General features: G+C 42.9%; 1 long non-coding RNA gene across 1 annotated transcript in view; it reads left to right on the top strand.

The window, feature by feature from the left end:
* Window positions 1-4,940: 4,940 nt before the first annotated feature.
* The window catches only part of LOC309348794, a 42,621-nt gene continuing 41,561 nt past the window's right edge, over window positions 4,941-6,000 (top strand). The window contains exon 1 of the long non-coding RNA XR_014159552.1: window positions 4,941-5,014. This is a non-coding gene — a long non-coding RNA (uncharacterized lncRNA). The remainder of the gene's footprint in view (window positions 5,015-6,000) is intronic.

The following is a 6,000-nucleotide window of genomic DNA, read 5'->3' as shown; positions in this document are numbered from 1 at the left end:
CGATCAGAAGGTCAGCGGTTCGAATCCCCACGACGGGGTGAGCTCCCGTTGCTCAGTCCCTACTCCTGCCAACCTAGCAGTTCGAAAGCACGTCAAAGTGCAAGTAGATAAATAGGTACCGCTCCGGTGGGAAGGTAAATGGCATTTCCGTGCGCTGCTCTGGTTCGTCAGAAGCGGCTTAGTCATGCTGGCCACATGACCCGGAAGCTGTACACCGGCTCCCTCAGTCAATAAAGCGAGATGAGCACCGCAACCCCAGAGTTGGCCACGACTGGACCTAATGGCTATGTAGGCAGTATATAAATGAATAAATGAATACAATCTCTACTTACGTTCCACATAGGCTCACTTCTGCCCATTAATGACAGAACAGGAGTGTAGGGAAGGAACTTTAAACTCCATCAAAATCAATAAAACTTGACTTCAGGGAATTCAAATCCAGGAGCATTAATATAAAACATACTCCTCCCAGAATCTAATATGCGGGACAAAGCTCCCCACTTCTGAAATGTTCTGCATTTATTTTGTTTCATTCATCCGGTGCTATACCAGCTGCACTGGCTCCCGGTGGAGTACAGGATCAGGTTTAAGGTGCTGGTTTTAACCTTCAAAGCCCTATACGGCCTAGGACCCTCGTACCTACGGGACCGCCTCTCCTGGTATGCCCCACAGAGGAACTTACGGTCTTCAGATAAAAACATCTTGAAGGTCCCAGGCCACAGAGAGGTTAGGCTGGCCTCAACTAGAGCCAGGGCTTTTTCGGCTGCGGCTCCAACCTGGTGGAACGCTCTGTCACAAGAGACAAGGGCCCTGCAGGACTTGACATCTTTCCGCAGGGCCTGCAAGACAGAGCTGTTCCACCAGGCCTTTGGTCAGGGCGCAGCCTGACTCCCTCCTTTGGCAATCTTTACAAAACTTTAGTTTATGGTTGCCATCAATTTTGATTTTAATTGATTTTTATAATGTTGCACTGTTTTAGTGTTGTTAGCCGCCCTGAGCCCGGCTTCGGCTGGGGAGGGCGGGATATAAATAAAATTATTATTATTATTATTATTATTATTATTATTATTATTATCATCATCATCATCATCTTGCCTTTCCTCAAAGAAGTTCATGGGATTCTTCTGTCCCTCCTGATTTATTGTCACAACAAGTACTATGAGGTAGGTTAGGCTAAGTCTCTAAGAGAACATTTGGCTCAGGTCACCTCCTAGAAAGCTTTAGGTGGTGATTTGAACCTGGTTTTCCCAGTCCTAAAATCTCTCTACACCACAACACACATAGGCATTCAGAACTTCGGTAAACGGCCTCCTTTGGTCCAAACTGATTTGGAGGCTGTCTGTCTGGGGTCTAAAACTGAAAGCTGATTTGAGAAAAAAATTGAAGTTGCATGCCTTCTTCATCCTCTATCACTGGGAGATATTTGATTTACAAAAAACAATGTATCCCTATTGGTGGGAATGCAGGCATATAGCTCTCAGGTCACCCATTTCTCTCTGTGATCTCATCAAAACCTGAACTGTAATTTAAATGGGTGTTTCTTATTTATTCAAGACAGCAAAAAACATCAACAACCAACCAACCAACCAACCAACCAACCAACTCATTTTTAAATCTATATATGTGTGTGTAACTTTGTACAAATATACAAGAGGATTTTTTTTTAAAAAAAAAACTTGTTTGCCATTGAATAAAAAACAATAATTAATAATATCAGGATTTCATAATCTAGTCATTTGATTACCAAACTATCAGATGGCCCTGATGTGATACCATTGAATTTCCATTTTATTGAAAGAGAGTGTTCACACTGTACAAACCAATTCTGTATATCCCCTTTTTTATCTTCAAAAATATATTGTTCTCATTAAGTCTGTTTATCTAGAAGCCCAAAGTGAGAGAGAGGGAGGGAGAGAATAAAAGCCCTTAGAAGTCCTGTGTGCAAGCAGGCATTGTTTGGCATTTGGTGGGCTGCTGGTTTTCTGCTGCGCAAGAGCGCCGGAAGACTGTTGAGATGCAGGAGTGAAAAGCATTAATGTCAGCACTGGGCAAACATGTTCCTCTCAAGTACTTCTTCTTTTAAAGCAGCTGTTAGCCAGCAATCTGGAACAAAAGAAAGCATGTGAGGAAAAGAGTGCCAGTTTAATAGGCCAAAGAATGTACATTGAATGGGCCAGACTTTATCCCACACAATGAAAGGCAGAGAAGGTGATAAAACTTCATGGGAGACGAAGATATGTAGCTCCCTACCCCTTGTTACTTCAAAGAATTATCACATTTAAACCTGGTATATAAACCAAGGAGGGACATGGGTGACACTGTGGGTTAAACCACAGAGCCTAGGACTTGCCGATCAGAAGGTCGGTGGTTCGAATCCCCACAACAGGGTGAGCTCCCGTTGCTCGGTCCCTGCTCCTGCCAACCTAGCAGTTCGAAAGTCAAAGTGCAAGTGGATAAATAGGTACTGCTTCAGTGGGGAGGTAAACGGCATTTCCGTGCGCCGCTCTGGTTCTCCAGAAGTGGCTTAGTCATGCTGGCCACATGACCCGGAAGCTGTACGCCGGCTCCCTCGGCCAGTAAAGCGAGATGAGCACCGCAACCCCAGAGTCGGTCACGACTGGACCTAACGGTCAGGGGTCCCTTTACCTTTACCTATATGAACCAACCTCATGTTGAGGCGGGTAGCAGTGCTGGATTTATGTATAGGCTAAGTAGGTTGAAGCCTGCCCACTCCCCAGTGCCACAGTTCCCTTTTTTTAAGAAAAAAAAGTTAACATTTTCAATGAATATATCCCCTCCATAGACACCTCTGTGATGATGATGACATTAAAGCATCCTGTTCTTATTTCTCAAGTGAATGTTTTTGTTAGCTTGCTAATGTGGATATAAATAGCAAAATATGCTTGATATTATCTGTTTCTTTGTTTTCCCATATACGGATGATTTATTTATTGTTGTTGCGAGCCATTCAGGGCATCATTTGGGGAGCGACATATAAGTAAACTTGTTGATAATAGTAATGCAAGAATTGGCCCCTGGGATGCAACTCTGATGTTGGAAACTTGGAGTGGGCTGGTGCAGCCATTGGGGAGCAGAGGCCACCACCTCAGGGGGTAGAAGCAGCACCCCAGTGGACACCCTCTGCCTGCTCCACCACCTCTGCCACCACGGGAGAAGTATCAGCAGAATCGGTGACAATTTCGGCCAATTTTAGGGGAGATATTGTGGAGTGTAAGAGATCCCACCCCAAATCAGCCAGATTTCACCCGAAATCAGCGCCGATACCAGCACCGCTTCTCCACCAGTGGTGGAAGCAGCAGGGGGAAGCGCCATAGATGGTGGAAGTGGCAGAGAGGCACTTCCTGTTTCGCGTCAAGCAGTGAAACAGGACACACCGTTCTTGCCTTAGATATACTATTAATACTCTTTATAGCTGTGCTAGTTGCCTGAGCTGGTTGGGTGACCTCAGATTTTGAGCTATATAACCTTTTTTTCCCTTTTTTTGCAGATTTGTTGATTAGTCTCAGAACTGGAGCTGTTCCATCAGCGTTAAACCTCTCAGGCAAGCCTCTTGAAGATGCTTCATGACTTTGCTATTAATTAATTAGGATGTCACAATCAGATCTAACTGTAGCTTGTAATTAATTATTTCTGAATTTCATCGGAATTTGATCCTGCCTTATAACAGTTTATTTCATGTGATAAAAAAATATTGGCAACCTAAATACTGTTACTTCCTATAATAAGCATACTTCCAGATGTCAGCTCCATCTGGATGTTTTTTTTGGCATGGATTGGCATCATATTAAAACAAGTATCCCTGTGGGATGGCCATGGGGCTAGGGGTGATTTTTCTGGATTCTGTTTTCTGGAGTGAACTATCCACATCAACCACTACTAATGAAGCAGTATCTATTTATGCAGATATTGTGGGCAAGAAGGCTTACTGCCATGTTTGTTCTAGAGCAGTGATGGCTCTCCAGATGTCACTGGGCTATATCTCCCATCACCCCTAAGCATTGGCCATGCTGGCTGGGGCTGATGGGAGTTGGAGTCCAACAACATCCAGAGGACCACTGGGCTAGAGGCCTATCCAGGGCCAAACTAGTCATGAAACACAAGGCATGTCCTTTTAACTTTGACAGAAGTTGAGAGGGATTCTGAAGAGCAGTGGCACGGGGGAAAGGATGCATAAACCTTTGCTTTCGGGACAGTTTCTCCAATCAAAACCAACCCCACTCCCACTATTTTTCTGTCTTCAGGGGTAAGTATACAAGGTCACTTTTCCCCATAAGTTTTTTCTTCCCAATAGTTTAGTGTGTGATTTTGTTAAGAATAACCTGACGGGGGAAAAACGATGCCAGACTCTTACATCTCCCCTGTGGTATTGCTCTGATCATATTTATAGCTCTCCGAGGCTTAAAAATTTTATTATACTATGATATAATGTATTGTATTGTTATTATATTATATTATATTATATTATATTATATTATATTATATTAGAGATACTGTATGCATCTGCTATGCCATATCTGGTCTGGTCCTTAGTGATATGTGAAAGTATGCTTTTGGGTATGGCCCTTTTCCAGACTGATGTACATTTCAGTGAAAACTATCAAACTATCAAAACTATCAAACCTGCTTCTAATCCAACCAAAATTTTAAACCCCATTGATTTCAAAGGAAACAAAAATTGAGCATGCACAGAAATAGTTACACTGTAATGAATGGGCAGTGCAACCCTACGCATGTTCCTCTGAAAGGAAGTCCTACTGTGTTCAAAGAGGTTTGCTCTCAAGTCAGTGTGCGTAGGGTTCTGCGTAGGTGACTGCTGCAGATTAGGACTGGTAGGGTGGAAGGCAGGGAGGCCAACAGTAGGGGGAGCCAGAGTCAATGACATGGAAATTAATTCTAGTTTTGTTTTCATTCTGCTTCCTGTTGAGTTCTACAAGGGCAACACTGAGATTGAGGAGAAGGAAGGTGACCAGCCACGCCATTCCCTGGACTAACTGTAAGTATGAAGTGAGGTCTGGGCTTGGTGGAGCAGTGCTGGATTTTTCCTAATGGACCAGACACCGTTGATAAGATTGTAAGCCTAAAAAGTACTTAGGCTTGGCTGGAGTGTACCTGATATGTGGGGTTGAGACTGTGATTTCAATGAGTGCGTTGTAAACGTATCACATGGATTTCTGCTAATATACAGCATTAGTAGCAAGTGGCAATCTTGAATGATGTAGATAGTCCTGCTTCCTGTATGAAGGCTGGGGAGGGAGACTGGATTAATTAGTTTCTCCAGTCTGAGTATTTAAATTCTCACTGCTCTTCTTCTGTATAGGAATTCAAGGGAGAGTTGTCAGTAATAATTTCTTGAGAGATTTTTTAAAAACCTGTGTCTCCCTCCCTTATTAGTTTTAATCAAGAGTCACGGCTCCCTAAGCTTGCTTTGAAAATTATTACCTATCAGCAAGACGGAAGACCAACATATGAGCTATTGACAGCAAAAGAGGAGAAGTTCTTCATGATAGCTAGCTGATGAGACAAGAGTCCCTTGTTTTGTTTTGTTTTATCCATCTACCTGAAATGAAGTTCTTAAATAAAGCAACAATAGTGGAACTCTATGATAGCATTCGCTTTGTTTTACAGGCAGAGGCTCTGACCCAAGGATTTGTGGGCGTTCCTAAGGGGCGTGTTATGCCAAGAGATCTGCAACTGGATCTTCCCACATGATTTTATTACATACAGGCACAAATATTCTAACTTTATGTTTCTCCCCTGTGACAAATAGCAGCATGGTCAGCACAGGGCAATTAATTAATCAATAATTTTAAAAGAATGAACCTGGCATTCATTTGGCAAGCTGAAATCTACGTGGAAGGACCAACAGCTCTTAGCTCCATTAGTATGTCAAGGTTAGACCACAGCATCAAAAATAATGCAGACCACAAACATCATATATTTTAGCGTACTCAAGGAAAATAAAAGGTATCAGACAGCATG

Source organism: Podarcis erhardii, assembly GCF_964252035.2.
Source record: "Podarcis erhardii genome assembly, chromosome: 1".
Classification (NCBI taxonomy): domain Eukaryota; kingdom Metazoa; phylum Chordata; class Lepidosauria; order Squamata; family Lacertidae; genus Podarcis; species Podarcis erhardii.
This window is presented reverse-complemented; position numbering and strand designations above follow the sequence as displayed.